The 20,406-nt window shown below is 37.0% G+C and overlaps 1 protein-coding gene across 1 annotated transcript in view; it reads right to left on the reverse strand.

Annotated features, from left to right (window-relative positions):
• The window catches only part of LOC137643977 (glutamate receptor 1-like), a 1,817,173-nt gene that overhangs the window by 1,718,638 nt on the left and 78,129 nt on the right, over positions 1 to 20,406 (reverse strand). The gene's annotated exons all lie outside the window — the stretch shown is intronic.

The raw sequence follows: 20,406 nt of genomic DNA on the forward strand, positions 1-20,406 counted from the left end.
ATGAAGGCAGAGAGTAACTTCATCTCTATATGCAACGAGCTTTTTTTTTTTTTTTTTTTTTTTTTTTTTTTTTTTTTTTTTTAGGCCAAACCACATGTCAAGCATATATACATAAAAAGTAATGACTCAATAACACTACCCTCAGGAGAAAGGAATGTCTTATTCCACAACTCTTTGCAGTCTATTACTTAAAAAGAATTAAGGGCCTCATGATTAATACAGCCAGAGACAGCATTAAAATCAAACCCAATCATACAAACTTTCTGACAACAGTCAAGGGATTTCTGTTTAGTAGTACGGATAGCAAGAATGACATCATATGCTCCAAGGCCTTTACGAAAGCCGAATTACAAACTAGGGAACAGATGAGTACCTTCGGCAAAACTATTTAGACCTTTTGCCAAAAGACGTTCAAAATTTTTAGGTATTATGAGAGTTATCGAAACTGGGCTTGACTTTAGAATCCACAAACACGTTTACATAATGGAGTAACATTACCAACTCTCCAATAAGTGCTAACATGCGGAAAATAACAGATAACTTACGAGCTAAGAAATCTGTTGTTATAAAAAAAAGTAAAATGCTTTCATTTCACGAGACCGAAAAACTATAATAGTTAGTTTATCCTAAGGGAAACAGGGGAGGAAAATCAAGTATCTCATTACTCTGCTTACTGTCAAACATATCAGCCTTTTCCTTTGGACAGTGAGTGACTATATGTGGGTTTTATATGAACTCTCTCTCTCTCTCTCTCTCTCTCTCTCTCTCTCTCTCTCTCTCTCTCTCTCTCTCTTAGTATTGAATATTGTGCTACTGCTTTCTGTCTTTATTCAACGAGTAACTGTACATGGTTTTCATATGATCTCTCTCTCTCTCTCTCTCTCTCTCTCTCTCTCTCTCTCTCTCTCTCTCTCTCTCTCTCTCTCTAGTATTGAATATTTGACTACTGCTTTCTGTTTTTATTCAACGAGTAACTGTACATGGTTTTCATATCTCTCTCTCTCTCTCTCTCTCTCTCTCTCTCTCTCTCTCTCTCTCTCTCTCTCTCTGTTCATCAAGGATTAAATCTGCGCTCTTTGTAATCTCTGTATTTCTCAGAAGTTATTACTGAAATATAATTGGTATATGACGTTACTCCTATCGGAATAGAATTTCTGTATTATACCGTGATGTATATTTGACTTTTGTCTGTTGATTAATTGTATGTAAGTTATATTTATCAAAACAAGTAACGAGTATTTCTGTATAAATACAGTATCTGTCATCAAAATGAAGTCTTTACAGGAATCTCCTTGATCGTTAACAGAGTAAAATCGATTTGCGAATCATAAGATTTTTTTTAAATTTTTTTTTTAGGTTACAAGAATAGTTTGCATCATACCTCAATGTAGTATATTATGTTATTTCAAATTTATTGAAACTGGTAATCTAATTAGATATAAATGGAACTGTAATATAGGTGGATGCTATCTATGATTATATTCTAAGGTGACTATTACAATAGGCTTATAATGTATGAAACTATATTAACTATATTAAAGTGAGATTTTTCATTAGACTTCTTTGTTTTACAAATCTGAATGTACCTTCATTGCGTCATTGGGATATTAAACGACATGTAAATCCTCTGTAATCTCCCGGTTCCATTAAGACTGAAATATGATATAACCAAGCTTCACTTCCATCTGCATATCCGTTTCCATACGTTTACTTTGTAGTGCAACTAAGGTAAATGGGAAAGGTTTATCCTAAACAGCATATCTGATGATCAAGTCAGAGGAACGTTTATTGTAAATTGGTGTTTGTGTACTGTTATACGCCCAACTTTACTACATAAAGATAGAGAGGTAGCTTACAGTAGACGGCATAGTTTCTTATCTCGAAGTTAACTATCTTAATTTTCGGTAAGCCAAGAAGAGCTTGTAAAAATTGTTTCCAATAAGTTATTAGGAAGAACAATATTCATAAAGATGATCAACCTATAATTTAGGAGATATCGAGTGCCTTATATGTCCTCTCAATCCTAATTTCACAATGAATCCCAATCGTACTTATTAACTTGTCATGATTTTGCAGGTAAATTAATGTCCGTTTCATTAACACGGGGATCAATGCTACGTGTTTTTCAACGTACAAATGTAATCAGAGACCTTCAAGTATAAAAATTAGCTAAATGTTATCATGGCCACATCAAAGTTATTTCTAATAGAAATTACAGAATCTGAATCATATAGCAGATGTGATATTCTTGGCAATAACCATATTCTATGATTTGAGACAACACCTACACTATTATTAGGTCTTTTCAAAAGCTAATTTTAATGTCACGAAGCAAGTAAAATCTTATGCCTCACTCATACGAGATTCTAGGAAGTCATAATCTATATTTACTCTTTCTTCTTAGGATTTCCTTAAATATCAAATCGACGCCATTCGGAGTTTCTTTACCGAGAAGAGCTATTTCAAGACCTCTTTGCAACGATGAAGACAATCATATTGGTTTCCATTAGAGTCGTGGATTTTTTTTATCAAACATGAAGCTTTTATCATCATTAGCAACGCGAAGCTTTATAGTTGTTTGTTTCACCTTAATGTATGTTTTTAATGTTGCTCAAAATTTCTAATCGAATTGGTTCTAATTGTCCTGATTGGGCTATTGGGTTATAACAGGGTGAATACCGTTTTGAAACGATGTGAAATTGCTTTCCCCTGATGTGGCTAACCAAGGACTCATCATTCTCTTGGTTGAGAGTTTTAGCTCTTTCACATGCAACGACTTTTCGTAGGTGGCCGTCAACGGCTAGGCGCCGTGCCCATAAATAATCATGTGTGTTTATGTATGCCTCCACACGCTCCGACCACAACAAAATGTCGTATACGACTGACTTGGTCACCATGGTACCCTACTCTATCGACATTACGCTTGAATCGACGCTGAGCCGTAAGACCGAGGGAGGAGGAAACTCGATGTTTCTAATAAAAGAGGATGCAGGATTTAAAACAATCTACCTTCCCGAACTAAAGGAATCCTATGTAATTAACGCTGCCTATTCAATACGGACACATATCGAGCCCAGTTTCATTCAGGCATCAAAGTTAACTTCTTGTAATATCTTTCCATATTATTCTTTCCCTTAATAGCGATAGATTGATTTTCGCAATACTTATAGTCAAATTAATATTATATGTTTAAGGTTTCCCCTTTTATTATTACAAGGCTAGTCAGGGATTTAATAGCCTTTCCATTAACACAGAATAAAATACGACCGCGCGATAAAGAAAAAAAAAAGAACATTCATCTTTCAATTGTTACGATTTATTCTTATCAATACTAGTCTAAAAGGTTTTCCTTTTATATCTATAGCTACATAATAACGGAATTGCCCATTCCGTCGGTACATTTAGGTTCAAATCACTACTATGATAACGTTTCATTCAAGATATTACAAACATGAGGCAATGACGAATACATATCTGATTTTTAAGAACCTTTTCCTCCAGTAAGAAATTAACGCTGGTATCCGATGGTGGGCATTTGACGGAAGACAAGGTCCAGACAACGCAGGTATCAATAGGCCCCGTAGGGATCCCATAAGGGTAACAAGTGCATGGCAAGCGACGGCAATCATTACTCAAAGGAGGAATGATTTGAGGGCATCATTCGTTATGGAGGCTTCCCTTTACTTATCGTTGATCACAGCGAGGACGTAGTTAAGCTTTTGTGCTTGAGCAGGTCACATCCTTAAAGCGGAACTGGTTCAAGACAGAAACCAGGCAAAAGCGTCTCTGCTGGTAAAGGGCGGCTGCCTCACTGTGGCACCATGGACTCATGAGTCTTGATCGGTGGTGGGCATCGTCGGAGAATACGCCACAGCTGGGAGGCGGGCCGAGTGTTCGAGGCATTCCGTACGTCAGAATGTGACAAGCGCTCAGAAAACAATGAAAAGAGGACAGCAACCTAACAATTAGCTTTATTGCAGAAACAACACAGGGCAGGCAACCAAGAGATCACATATGATTGACAATTGCATGCTTACAGTGTTTTTAAAGATAGGTAACATAACAACAGGATGATGATAGTTTAGATTAAGTTGTTACTTTCAACGACACTTTCACGTGCCATCTTTTCCCTTCTTGATATCTTTTGAATGTTAATTCTGCTAATCTAGTGGTCATCTCACCATTGCAGGATTAATCTAATTTACATATTTTTATCACCAATCTGTTATATTGTAGCACTCAATATCATCGTATCATGTTATCCGTTTCCACCCGTATTTGAAAGCTCAATCTGAAAGCTAGAAACCCTGTAGAATTGTTATTTCCAATGTAGTTCGTTGTCATTTTCAAGTTTTCGTACGAGGGACTATTGAACGTTTGTGATGTGATCTTAGGGAAATGAGCTTAAGCCATATATATGTACGCATTCAAACGCACACACACACGAAACCCCCCCCCCCCACCACCACACACACACACACACACACACACATATATATATATATATATATATATATATATATATATATATATATATATATATATATATATATATATATATTTATATATATATATATATATATATATATATATATATATATATATATATATATATATATATATATATATATACATATATACAGACACACACACACACACACACATATATATATATATATATATATATATATATATATATATATACATACATATATATATATATATATATATATATATATATATATATATATATATATATATATATATATATATATATATATATATATATATATATATCTTTGTTGATGATCTGTTTGCGTAGCCTAAGCATTGATGTTCTGTAAATCTTTTATCCTTAAATTTTAGTTAATGGATAAAAGTGTTAACAATTAATGTTCTCTGGTTACTGTCTAGAGCCTCGCCCTGTGGTAGGAGTGTTGCAATACTACCGCTGTACGTCCTGCGTGTCGTAGAAAGCGAATAAAAGAACAGCTGCTGCCTTACAGTCTTACTTTTTAGCAAATGGTAGGCCTACTGCCAAAAATTGTAGAAACTGCTGACTTCCAGCTGGACTATTTCATGAAAGGGTTGGCTCACCACCAATAACTGTGGCGGATGACTGCAAGGGCATGTGATCGTAAAAAAAAAACTCTGCTAAATTATAAACCCTTGAAACTTCGTCACGGGGGAAAGAATCTTTAGAATGTTCCGGAGAAGAAAAGTGCCGATGGTCACTGAAGCATTCTTATATCGTCAACCATCTCCCTTTACAGAAGGCTTTCGCTTCATTTAGTTCACCTGTAACCTTTCCGATACCCCTGTCAAACCTTTTATCAAGTGCTTTCAGTGCCTTCCCTGCCTCTCCCTTCATGTATCCCAAATCTAGAATTATAGGGTTCCATACTGCCGATTTTATACATGTATATATATATATATATATATATATATATATATATATATATATATATATATATATATATATATATATATATATATATATATATATATATATATATATATATATATATATATATATATATATATATATATATATATATATATATATATATATATATATATATATATATATATATATATATATGATACTTTGAGCTCCTCTACCAGACTGTAGTATAAAATTTTAGTCAGCAGCAATAACTTTAAACCGGAGTTTTTCTTCAACATAACTTTCTCTCAAGAAAGTGCTTCCTCAGAACACGCCATACTTTATAGTCTCTCTCTCTCTCTCTCTCTCTCTCTCTCTCTCTCTCTCTCTCTCTCTCTCTCTCTCTCTCTCTCTCTGACAAACTTCCCAGACAACGGCGCATAAACTGTAAATAGGAAAACTGGCTTATTATCCATACCTGGATTAATGTAAGTCAATATAACAAGAAAACATCTTTAAATTTTAGTCAATTTATAAACTCTCTCTAATATTTAGCTGAATTATAGATTGACTGGATGAATCAGGCAATTCATATAATGTCTAAAGAGCTCAGTCACCTTACAAACTCTTCATTTATCCTGAAGGGGATTATATCATATTAATAGGTAACAGTCATTAGAATGACTACTTGTCGGACACTTCCAAATATTTAACTCAATGCTCCTTAATTTATTTATTTATTTATTCGTTTATTTTGGGTGGGGAGGGAGATACGGCTTTCTTTCATAAAGCTCTAGTATGGTACTATACCAGTGTATTACAAAAATAGACTCTATTCTTAACGTATGTCCAATTCATTATAGGATTCTTATTTCTGACATAAAAAAATTGTGCTGTTATGTTGTGCACACCTGATACTTTTTATGCCCTTCTTGTATATCTCTAGTGATTTACCAGTCTGACTTATATAAAATACGTCACCTGAATTGCGTGACATTATAATATAATAAGGGTTCATGTGAAAAACTTGAAGGATTTTTTTTTTTTTTTTAAGATCCCGGTAAAATGTTTTTCTGTTTTTCTTAACAGGTAATTGACATCGAACACTACACTCAGTAGGAATCGAAATAGATGCCAGACACAGGACAGTTTGCTTATATTATACTTATCCATTACGTGTATTAAAAGCACATATGCATCACATAAAAACTTTTGATTAATGCCTGTCAAGCTATAGTATTAAGGGTAACATTTCGGAGATTAGAGCTACGGGACCTGAAATCACCCTGTTGGATAAGGAATGTGCGATGGAGCAAGGAAGTCTTCCACTAGAGGTTTTATGAAATCTGTGAAGTGACTTACCAGGTGTTGCCACGTGAAGGGTGCATTAATGATTGATGGGCTGTGTAAAGATTTCAAGACCGTGATCAGATGATTTGAGTTCTTTACTGTGGATGACTCCTAGGATACCAGTGCAGTGGACACTTTAGTGATATAAGCCATACGTTGGTGTTTACTTTATCAATAGGTAGCCACAAGAGGTCAGACCACACACACGCACACACACACACACACACACACACACACATATATATATATATATATATATATATATATATATATATATATATATATATATATATATATATATATATATATATATATATATATATATATATATATATATATATATAATATATATATATATATATATATATATATAGCGGATTTTGAGCGAAGCAAAAAATCTATTTTTGGGTGACATGGCCATGTCCTCCTGATGGAAGTTCCTTAAAGTAGCTTCCTAAGGGTTATATGTACTACAGTGATATTCCTAGAGAATGTTACCTTTAGGCATCCAAAATTCTAACTCCTGGCTCAAATATCCTTAAAATTTCTCCAAAGGATATCGCATAATATCAGCGGACGCATTTTTGACACGCCTCCATAGTAATCTGCACCCCAAACAGCGTTTTGGCTTCGAGGAGGATGTGGCAAAAGGGAGCCGTCCAAAGGCTCTCCCCGCTCTCGTAATACTATTGGGAATACAACAGCGCCATTCCCACGACGGCGAACATTCCTTGTAGCATTGAGCGTGGTGTTACAGATACAGTACCACGGGAGGGATACTGTGAAGATCTTTCTTCTAGAAGAGATGGGTGGGTCCATCAGGATGACATGGCCATCTCCCGCAAAAATAGATTTTTCGCTTCGCTCAATATCCGTTTTTTTGGGCTCAAGCCATGTCGTCGTGATGGAAGCATACCAGAGCATTAGTGTATCTGTGGATTTTTAATCAGTGCCTTAACCTTATAGCAACCTTTTCTATGGTCATGAGGACCACATGAGACAAGGCACGTTACCGTTATTCGTCACCATCACTAATCATAACCAATGTTAGTGCTTCCTGCCTCCTACAGGGAAGAGTCATTCTAGACAGTAGAAAAGGGATCTTGAGGTTAACATACATAGTATGACCAAACATAAGTACACACTGAATATACAAATAGTCTCATAGTTGTATCTTTGCTAAAATAACATCAGTGTCTCTTATATCTATTATTTGATGCATAGAAATATATGAGGGGTACTTACTTTGGTAAGTTGAAGAACTCTGGCATGTATACATACAATTGACTGGCGAAGGTGAACACACTACATTCTAATAGACATTTATTACTGATAAATGACTAAAAGATGTTCAGTAAAACGAATGTAGAATGACAATGGGATTTTACCTGTAACAAGTACAGACACTATATTTCCTTCTTGAAAGAAGAAATGATGAGTGCCACTCTCAGACTGAAGAAAATTATAAAACAATTTCTCTTCATAATTCCTGTACTGGTTACTTCTATCTGCACTGTGTACTCCGTACACCGGCACTAGTGCTATCTGTATAATTCCATACCTGGGATTTTGAACAGAGCCAGTGTTATCATGGTAACACTTAATTAAAAGAAGTCACACCTAAGAAGGATGACCTCTTCTCCCTTTAATTGACAGTCCCAGTCAATTAGCTGTTCATCGTAGAATTAGACGGCAGGTTAAATATTCTACCTGGCGTCACCACATATTGCTTCAGATCATGGATTTGTCTAGCATAGTGTATGTAGAACACTCTGGATGATTCTCATCCGTTACATGTGCAAGGACATGTGAGGTCACAAACCAAAAACTGTTTACCACAGTAATTAGGGGGCAGGTTTTAATACAATACCTGCCGCCACTACGAAGTGTTTTAGTTCATGCACTTGTTTTGCATAGTGTTTGTAAAACACTCTGGATGATTTCCATCCAGTGTATGAACGAAGGCGCTCAAAGTCCATATACTGAAAGAAGTTCAGTGATGAAGCAATCTTTCTCGGATCATGACCTGCGGGAGTACTGTCCGGATCCACTCTACGAATAGAGTAGGTGAGCTTCGCCCTTAGTTGTTTTAGGGATAAATTAGATCCAGAAGTTTCTCCTTTAAAGAGCTGTCCTCCCCTGAAGTCTGAAGTTCTACGAAGATAGACCTTTAGACACTCTACAGGACATAGAGAGACCTCTTCCTTCAGAGGGCAGATTCTCCAGGGACCCCACTTCTTCATGGGTAGCTCGTTTTTAGCGAGAAAGGATGGATCAGGAAATAGATTCAGTTCTCCCATTTCCGTGAACTGAATGTGACCCTCATCTCTGGATAGGGCCACTATTTAACTAACTCTAACCACGGAGGCGATAGCGAACAGAAAAATAACCTTTTGGGATAGATCCTTAAGAGAACAATCTTCATTGTTCACAGATAAGGCATAATGTAAGACCTTGTCCAAAGATCAAGAGATGGGCTTTGGTGGTACCGCGGGCTTAAGCCTAGCACATGCCTTCGGAATCTTATTAAAGATTTCATTCGCCACATCCACTTGAAAGGCATATAGGAGAGGCCTAGTCAAGGCTGACTTGCACGTATTTATCGTATTGGCCGCCAGACCTTGGCTATGAAGGTGGACAAAGAAGGACAGACAGAAGTTCATTGAAATTTTTTTCGGTCCTTTTGCTTTGACAAACGCAACCCACTTTTTCCAGGAAGACTCATATTGTCTTCTAGTTGACTTGGCCTTGTATTCTTCTAAGAGTTCTATATTGCCTTTTGAGATCCGAAACCTTTTTCTAACCGCTAGAGTATGAAAATCATGAAATGAAGGGTTTGGGTTCTCTATGATAAAACGAAGGCAGTTGATTTCTGAATCTTTAGAAATATACCTAGGGTCAGAGCTAGGACCAGCCTCATCTAGTCTATCAGCCCCACTAGAGGATCCTCGTATGGGGCTATATAGCGAGGTAGTTTCTTGAAGACGCTCGTGATGAAGAGGTCGAATTGCAGTTCCGGGACTTGTTCCCATCTGGGGGGGAATATGTCTGCACCCATGGACCATTCTAACTCTATCGGTTTGTATCAAAATAGAGTATCCACCTTCACATCATGGATCAGTTGTAAATGAACTGTTGGTAGGTGCCGTCCCTTTAAGAGAGGGATGGGTAACTTCACCAAGACTGAATGAGATGTTCGAATGTGACGTCTTATTATCGCTTCGGTGTCCCAGATCAGTCATAGGGAGCCAGATCTGTGTGGAGGGGGCTTCCCCACCCATGAAAAGACCAGCAGAGTCTTGGGACATTCGCGCTCTAATTTCTGTTAGAGAAGCGATTAAAAAGGGACCGATCTCAGTCTTTTTCTATCTCTTCAAGCGTTTGATGCGTGTTTTCTCCAAGCTCTTAACGCATCTTTCCGGTGTGCCCTTAACACCAGGTTTGTCACTATAGCGAACTGGGGAAAGTTTAGCGCTTTTTCCTGTTGGCGTTTTGGTATTCTGACTGAATACCTGAGTCTCTTGACAGACCTCACGAGCTCCTTTTATATTTCCAAAGGAGAGGAGAGTTGATGTGACTGAGGGCTTTGATGGTTTTTTGAACATCGAAACCCCTGAGCTGGAGAAAGTAGAGACTTCTAGAAGCCTATCTTGCATCCGTGATGTCCCAGGAACTGGGTCATCTCTTTGAATGCACATTGGCCGGACACTTCGGGTGCTGCCCACTCCAGCCTCTTGATCAGATATATTAATACCTGAACTATTTCTAGGCTTGAATTTGATGTGACTAAGTTCGTCAATCCTTTGAAGATACTTAGAACTGTGAGTCCGACACGTATCTTCCTTAGGATGAATGTTACTCTCTGTAACATAAATTCTAGATAAGAGGAAGAGGGGTGGTTGACTGGAAGGTTCCGAAGGACACCTTCCAGGTCTGACAAGACTACGAACACCCTTAATTGGAACAAGGTCCATATGTTCAGAAGGATTAACATTCAGAACTTGCTGTTTTTTATCAACTTGTTGAGTGGCGACAAGTTCAGAATGGCTCATTGATATCTTGAGTCCTTCCCGTGAACACGAAGCAGCCTTCCCTGGAACTCGATAAGCTAAAGTTTTCTTACTACCTGTATGCTCTATAGCTCTCAGGTATACTCCTCCAGGAGGGTTTTGAACTGTAGGAGAAGGTAAGGAAGTGATGGTAGGGACATTTCTGTTTCCCATCAATGGCTTATCTTGAATAGGCTTTGGACCGAAGGATCGAAGGTCCTGCGATCCTGAGGGAAAGTTCCTCCTAACCGAAGCGTCTTTATGCTTCGAGTAGTCAGTAGGCTTAGACTTTTGACCATCTGTCTGTAGCATCATGGTCACTGGAATAGTGGGATGTTGTTGAGAAGCCTGGATATTTCCAGCATTTCCAATCTTCTTTTTAGGTTGGGGACCCACAACCACAAAAGATTTTCTCTTTGAAGGAATGCCCCATTTTTGGAGAAGACCTATGTTCTCCATGGTGGCGTTCTTAATTACTTCCTTAGTGACCTCGTGTGGGAAGAGGACTTTACCCCAGATGTTGGAAGATATTAGCTTCCTTGTTTCGTGTTTTACTGTTGCATCAGAGAACACAAACTCACTACAAGCTCTCCTAGCCTTCATACAGGCGTAAAGGTCCTTCACCAAGATAGCCATATGCATTTTGGCTATGACCATGAGCATGTCTGTGGTACTTTCGTAGGTTGAACACAACTCTATGTAGTTTTGTAGAAAAAGGGATGTCGCAAGTCTCTCCTTTGACTCTTGTTCATTACACAAGAGCAACTCAGACTATTTAGGGAGACATACCTTGAATTGTCGACTTGCGACGTCCTTGTCGAATTTTCCTACTGAAAATGTCAAAAGGATTTCCTTCCAATCCTTTTCCTGTCCGTGAAAAGCTGGTGACAAAGGCTTGTATTCATCGAGTGTGGGACATGGTTTACCCGCCTCTACCGCTTTGGCAACAGAAGTAAATGCCTTCCCAATAAAGGGGAATGAGAGTGAAGTAGGAGCAAGAAAGGAAGGGTGTCCATTATTCAGTGAGAATACCTTCGACTCTGAATAACCCGCCTCTCTGAGACTACCTGAAAGGATAGTCTGTGCCTTATCATGGTCGAGAATCAAGACCTCCTTTGGTTCCGTTCCTTTTCTTGACTTTGGTTCGTACTTCAGTCGAACCCAACAATTTGGGAAAGCATCAAAGCTTGGCCAAAATTAAATTTTGTCCAAAGGAACAGCACCTATTTTCTCTGAGATGCAGAGATTGTCATTTGAAATCTGCATCTGCTCCACGAACCTCCAGGGATTGGTTATGGAGCATGTTGGTAGGTCTTGATTCATGGGTCGTTTGACTGACACCTGGGATGCGACAAGAGAAACTTTATGAGGATCTATCTTGCGTCTTACTTCCTGCTTTTCGTTTTGTCTACGAAAGCTCTCTATTTGATTCTTCAGTTGGATACATAATAGTACCACGTTATCCAAATTAGGGGTAGAAGACGAAGATGTCGACATCGATGGCTCTAAAGCCGGCACAGGCAGAGGAAATTCCGATGCAACATTTTCCACTTCTACCTTGGGGCATTTCTTGCCCTTAATCCCAAATTTTTTCTGGCCGTCAGGGGATGTAGTTAGCTCCTGAGGCACTACTGTTTCCTCACTTGCTTCCGGAAATAGTAGCTTACGCATCCCATCATTAGGTAGGAAAGGTCCCTGAGAGATCTTTTGAAAGCCTCTCACCCAGTTGCGCAATTTATATTGAGCTGTATCCCTAGTCTCTGTAGACTTGGGATTTTCAAAACCTTCGGACATTAATGTCCGACATATATTGCAAACCTGTGGGTTACAATAATGTAGGGATCCGGAAATAATATTGCAGGGGGCATGAAACCTGCAAGTATTATGACCGTAAAAATACTTACTTTTGGCCTTGCAGAGGACTGCAGCACAAGGTATCTGGTGTTCCTCCCGTAAAGAAAGGAAAACCAAATGAGTATACAATGGATTATCTCCTTGACAATCAACATGCAAATGTCCTTTACAATAGAGTAACTTAGCATGGTATGCTATAAAGGGATAGTAGGAGATACATACTTGTGTACCCCTGTGAGCAAATGCTGTTGCTTCCCCTCAGTATTAACTACATGGAGATTTCTCTATATAGTAACTCCAAGTAGAAGGACTCTTACCCCTAGGGGTAGAGAAGTATCAAATCACTGTCCTAAAATAATATTAATACTGTGGGGTCAGGATGACTGATTCTCGATCAGAATATTGAAGAAAACTATTCATTCAATATATGAACGGTACCAGCAGAATGCTCTTACAAGGGTACCCAAGATATATAAGAAATACTACTGTATCATGGTACTGTAGTTTTCTAATTGCAGTAAGTCTATATTGCAATTTACTGGCTACTGTACATCATGTATTGTAGTCTAGTCATTATGCTGCCTTCATAGTAGCATATGACAGTATGGTCCATCTAGCATGAAGCCAGCTGGACTAGGAGGACTAGGAAAATAAAGACATATATTTGTATATCCCACTCAGCCTATTTGCTGTAGTCTTCCTACTATATTAAAATATAGAGTTTCCTGATCAGGGAGACTCAAGGAAAAAGGCTGCACCCTTTAAGGGTTAGGAGTGTATTACTCCTGCCTTGAAGTGTTTAATATTGTAGGGTAATCCTAATACTGATTTCTAATCAGGATATTGAAAAAATCATATTCATTCAACATAGGACTGGGCTCAGCAAATGCCTGTGTTGGATATCCAAAATACATGGGAAATAACTACTAGTATAAAGTATATAGTAGTTTTCTATCTGCAGTATATTCTATACTGCAGATATACTGGCTACCTGTATAATATATACAGTAGTTCAGCCGGCATGTAGCCGGCATAGCTTGGTCTTGCCGGCATACCCGGCATGCTAGCTAGAGAGAGAGAGAGAGATAGCATGGAAAAAAGGCTACTCCTTACTGTGAATGTATACAGTAATTAAGGATGTAAAAGTCTAAATTGACTGCCTTTTTCCAGAAAGAAGGTTCTAATAGAAGGGGAGAATGTACCATTCAAGCTTCCATGCAGCTACAGTACTATTGTCGACAAGGTACCGCCGATACACTGCCGGCCGGCAAGTCCAGCAGTACCAGTACAGTCGGCGTGCTGCCAACTGAGTCAGCACTATCTGTGCCGGCCTGGCCGGCAGTATCCCGGCAACAGGACCTGTAGCAGCAGTCCAAGGGAGGACTGAAGAACCTTGGGAACAGAAGTGACTATCCTCTCACGGCCATCATGGTCGCCGGCAGTTGCCGACGGATGATGTGGTTGGCGGCAGTATTGTTGTGTAGGACTTTGGTAGGAAGTTCTATTAACCATAATAATTACCTGGAACATAGATGAACAATTGTTGGTAATTATTTCTCAGCTGATCCCATCTCTTGTCGTCAATTTTTCTGTATGGGATTTAATAATACGTTGGTATTCTTAAAATACACGTTTAATAATATATATGACTACATGGCTCTTTGACAGCTGACTCCTAAGTGTGTGTGTGGAGCCTCATACACAATCTGACAAAACCAAAACATCGCTAAACAAAAGAGCATCGCTCTGAAAAGACTTAAATCCTACTCCAGTACAAAACAATAAAGAATCACATCCTATCTCTGAGGCAATCAACAAATGTTTGAATCCTAATACCAAAACAAATCATTACACTTATGTACAAAGCATAACATGTCTTATTCATGCAATATGATGCAATGTTGCGCAATACCTGCAACAATTGAAATAATATAGTACATTATTACAATAATACATAACAAGTATGCTCTGCCGTCAGCCAAAGACGTGACTAGAGAGGGAGTCTGGCTGGCTCCGGCAACCTACCAGCAAAGGTAAGGTTGCAAGATGCCGGCCTAAAGAAAGGGTCCTGTAACGAGTGTGAAAGGAACTGGCAAAAATTGTCAGTCCTACCACCTGTAAAAGAAACTGTTTCGGTATCGGCAGAATCCCAGGGAACAGGAGAGACTCACTCCTCCATCCCAGAGATTGTCAACACAGTTAAGGGGATGGTGGCACTGCCGCCTCCTCTCAACAAAGAAGAAAAAACGAGTTCCAGTGCCACGTATCCTAGGCTAAAGAAAATTACTCTTTAGCCCTGAGAACTATGGCATAGGACTAGTCTTTTAGTCGCAGGGAGAAGATGGTATCCTACCATAACTTCAAGTGCGGCTAATGAGGGCTAACCTCCATTGCCGGCCACCTGGCCGGCAGGGGAATGATGGTATCCTACAACCTATTCTCCCTGCCGGCAGGTCGCTGACATAAGACTAAAAACTCTGAGATTCTGACTAAATCCCAAAACCCGATGGTATACCACAACCAACGGTTAAGGGAAGAGGCAGGACAAACCCTAAGTTAGCCATGTCTGAATAAAATTCAAGGCACGGCTATTAGGGTTGTAGCCTGAGGCTACACTCAAAGCGAAAGAGATTACCCTTAAGTCTCCGAAGAGACGTGTAATGTTTCTAAAACATTCTAGGAGGTATCAGTCTCCAATGAATGAAAACAATACACGAGGGTAACCGGGGAAAGTCGAACGTATAGTAAAACGTCTAGGTAAGGTTACCTAGGCTAAACGAGATCTCGGTAACCTAAATCACCGAAACTCTAACTATATGATCGACAGAGAAAAGGGGGAAACAAAAATTATGCACATTATTGAAACTTTACAAGAATAATTGCCTAAATAGCTAAATAATTAAAATAATCAAATAAAGCTATTAAAAACTGGAAGTCGTTCTGCTATCTAAATAACACATGCCTAACGAACGACGGCACCATGGCGCCTCCAGTAACTGGTCTAGCTCTTAAACACAATAAAATACTCTAATTTCATTGTGAAACAGGAACTAAAATATACTCATAGTAAAGACCCGATACTCAACTTTCCAGAGGTGGGAGAAGATGGAGAAAGCATAATAATAATCCTGTAAAACGATCGAAAAGTTAGATCACCAGGAAATATCACCGAGCGAGATCGCTACAAAAAAAGGAATGTCCGCCGTCGTGGGAATGGCGCTGTTGTATTCCCAATAGTATTACGAGAGCGGGGAGAGCATTTGGACGGCTCCCTTTTGCCACATCCTCCTCGAAGCCAAAACGTTGTTTGGGGTGCAGATTGCTATGGAGGCGTGTCAAGAATGCGTCCGCTGATATTATGCGATATCCTTTGGAGAAATTTTAAGGATATTCGCCCAAGGAGTTAGAATTCTGGATACCTATAGGTTACATTCTTTAGGAATATCACTGTAGTACATATAACCCTTAGGAAGCTACTTTAAGGAACTTCCATCACGACGACATGGCTTGAGCCCAAATATATGTACACATATATATATATATATATATATATATATATATATATATATATATATATATATATAATATATATATATATATATATATATATATATACATATATATATACAGGGTATATATATATATATATATATATATATATATATATATATATATATATATATATGTAGATATATACATAAATATTTATTAGGTTTATGGCCATCATAACTGTTTTGTATAGGGATTAAATTTTTTTCATTATCTACCTGCCTAGAAAGGTCTATTTCAGACTTCAATTCCAAAGGTTTTAAATTCTGTTCACTGTTCTTTGGTTTGCAGCCCTGCTAAAAGTTGCATACATAACCATCCGCATTATATATTCTATCATAGGATAACCAGTTGTAACTTCATTTTAGTACTAGCATTAGTATATAGATTTTTATTTTTAAATTTTCGGTGATTGTTAAACCAGTAGTGTTATTGATAAGGGAGTGTCCATTGCGTGGGCAGTTTGCTTTATAATTATTTGTTTTTCTCATTTAGAAATAAACAATTCCTTATATAGATGTATTAGGAATTTCCTTACCTATTGTTCCTTTACTCCCAGCCTTTAGGTTTTTTTTTAAGCGTAGTCATGGTCAAGTAATAAAATCTTACCAGGAGAGCATACTGCTTTAATGATTTAGAACTCGGTGCTGGGTACTGGGGAGAGATACGGTATACTCACGATAGGATATTAGGAAGTTAGGAAGTTCTGGTTAGGTCCCCTTGCCCAGTATAAAATCAAGGGGTGGTTCCCTTTTCATTCCTGACTGTTTAACTTTTGCCCAGATCCCTTGGTATTCAACCGTATTTTTGTGTAGTGAGAAGACAGACTGTGTGATATATCTAGCAACAGTCTTCAAACCACTTCAACATTTGATCAACGTATCTTTTACTACTGTGTGAAGAAATCTTTCTCAGTACTCTTTTCACTATTTTGTCGTTACTGAATGCTACATTCCCAGCAGATTTCTGTGCAAGAAAGGTGATATTTCTCCAAAGCTATTACTGTAGGCAATACAAATAGGTTTCTTGTGGTAAATGTGTCTCGACGTTAAAATTATAATTTTTCTTGCTGTTCGTAATCCGTTGTCTATTTAATATACCTTTGTCAGTAAATCTTCCGGACAACATGGCCAAAATGCTCTTGAAGATTATTTTGAAGTACTCATTTCTTAGCTTTGTTTATTGCCCAAATGAAAGTGAAATCATTCATGCACATTTGCAAAATTTCTTGTAAAATCTATGAATACAATAATTCGAAAAGAGAAGGCTGAAATCATTTTCCATTTCATTACTAAGATCTTTTGATAGCACCAGTTCGTTTGATGTATGAAAGAAGATATTTAAAATTTATTCTCCTGATCACACACACACATATCTTCATCAATATGCCGATCCCATTTTTATATTCTACATATAAGTTACCATAAGTTACTAAAAAAAGTAGTAATGGATTTCTCGGGACCATACCTTATATTTGATCATAGTTCATTTTTGTTTAATTCAATTTAGCAATATTGTAAGAATAGTTTTAGAATTGTTATTAAGATATTCATAGATAATGGTGAAGCCAACCAAATACTAAATAGGGGAGGAGCTCTCAATCAGTGGTTTGCTAAGAATGGCTTAGAATATTTATCGGTATGGTTCTTTTTCGTGCTCTATTTAATTTTTCTTTCAGTAAATTATTCAGTGAAAGGAAATTATCTTATCATAATTTGCCTAAATATATCAGGAGACCATGGTTATGAAGCCTTTTCCTAATGCACTTCATGTATCCATTCTCCCAAATGAAATTCAGGAGGATTTTCTGGATTTACTGAATGACTTGGATCTTGATCTGTTCAAGGAGAAACCAACGACTAATTTTTGGTACGCATATATCAGTCTTACTCTAAAGTCAGTATGATAGCCTACCCTACCGTGTCCTTCTTTCATTTGCTTCCACCTACCTTTCGCATATGAATCAACAATTTGATTAGCCTTACTAGTCTGTAAATTTTCTAGTAAGAACTTGAGATCAACTCTGGGTGATATTACATACCATTTGTAATATTTCTTCAATAAAACTAGTGTGGTTATAATATATATATATATATATATATATATATATATATATATATATATATATATATATATATATATATATATATATCTATAAATATATATATATATATATATATATATATATATATATATATATATATATATATATATATGTGTGTGTGTGTGTGTGTATGTGTATATATACATATATATATATATATATATATATATATATATATATATATATATATATATATATATATATATACATATATATATATATATATATATATAATATATATATATATATGTGTGTGTGTGTGTGTGTGTGTATGTGTGTGTTTTATTCTCGAAAAGCTTTTAAATAATAAGTTCACGAAACAAGAAATATTAATTTCCATGATATTAGCCCCCTGAGGCATTTGTAATGTAGGCTCATCAGTGTCATGACTTCCTCCTACCCCAACTTACACATTATTTTCGTAATAACCAAATATTTTAATGCCGAAGCCCATCCATTACAACACCTCTAGCATTTTGTCGGCCAAGAACTTTTATAGGTTCCAGCTTCTGTCTTCCCCTTAAGAATATCCTTTAGAAAAAAAAAATCGTCGTTCAATTCCGCTATATACATCTTTTTCCTTATGGTAACTTTGAATTTAATTTACAAAGTTATACTGAAATCACATACGACATAAGTCACTCTCGTACCTTCTATAATACTTGCCTCGCGTATGTTATAGAGAAAAATAATCATCGACTCGACTCTTCGACCTTTTTTCTATCATTTGCATTCAACAATCGAATACCACTTATGGAAAGACGTGTCTAAACAACCCATTCATACATGCAAACTTTCAACTTTCGCTTCCTTATAACATGTCATCCTCCTGAAAACCATTTGCGTTCGTAACTTTACAAGTTCTGTGGTTGAATTCTTCCTTTATTCTGTCTTTGTCCAAAACATTTATCCCAGAAAATATGCGTATATGAGTCTAAAGTTTCTGTTCTTCCTCTTCCTCATGAACATTTATCACTCCATCTTGCTGCTCACCATTTGCCATTATTCTTACAAACAATTGCCTTCAACATTCTATTGTAACAAAACCATGTAAACTCTCATCAGTCTGTACGTTCTTAAAAGAATGAAATTAATTTCTGAATAACTTACTATTTGCTTTTAAAAATCTGCAAATGCCATGGAAAATAACTTTTGACGATAGCTGCGAGATAATCTCGGATATATAACACACTGTACAGAATGAGTTCTTGTCTTTTAGTTAACATCATAAATTTAGGATATTATAATGAGCAAAATATGATATCGAGATGCACAAATACTGCTACGGCAACTCTTCCTCGCTCGTATCAAGTACACACAAACTCGTGCACACATATACAATCTTACAAGACATATAGATTTACTCCCCAGCGAAAGGGAAATAACTAAAAATTAATATAATGTACCGACGTAGCTGGAGTTTTCTTTGGTATCAATGTCCGGAAAGAGACCTCCCAAAACATTTGCGTCCATTTTTCATTTTCTCTGATATTCTATGTATCTCAGGCCTCTATCTCAAACGTTTGCATCGCCTGTCAACTGGAGATTGAACCTTAGAACTGACGAGCAGCGCTTCTTCATAAAAGGAATAGCAAGTTCTTTTGAAATGGGGTATGATCATTGTTTAGTAGATGCTTGTATGAGAAAAGATGATATGGTTTATTTCGACACATAGGCATTATCTTCTTATCCAGGCGATTTATATATCAAATGATATATAAAATGACAGATATATATTGCACATATACACACGTACACACATACACACATATATACAGTATATACACACACGCACACACATACACACACACACACACACACATATATATATATATATATATATATATATATATATATATATATATATATATATATATATATATATATACATATATATACATAAATAAAGAGAGAGAGAGAGAGAGAGAGAGAGAGAGAGAGAGAGAGAGAGAGAGAGAGAGAGAGAGAGAGAGAGAGATTTTGTGCATGTTAAAAATTTGCATTAAAAACGGTAAATGTATGGCAACTTTTATTCCAGGATTTTTACCGTTTTAAAAACGGTGATATTGACGTAAAGGGGTGATATTACGGTCACCAACCAGTAAAAGATAATC

The sequence above is a fragment of the Palaemon carinicauda genome, chromosome 7 (assembly GCF_036898095.1).
Source record: "Palaemon carinicauda isolate YSFRI2023 chromosome 7, ASM3689809v2, whole genome shotgun sequence".
NCBI lineage: Eukaryota > Metazoa > Arthropoda > Malacostraca > Decapoda > Palaemonidae > Palaemon > Palaemon carinicauda.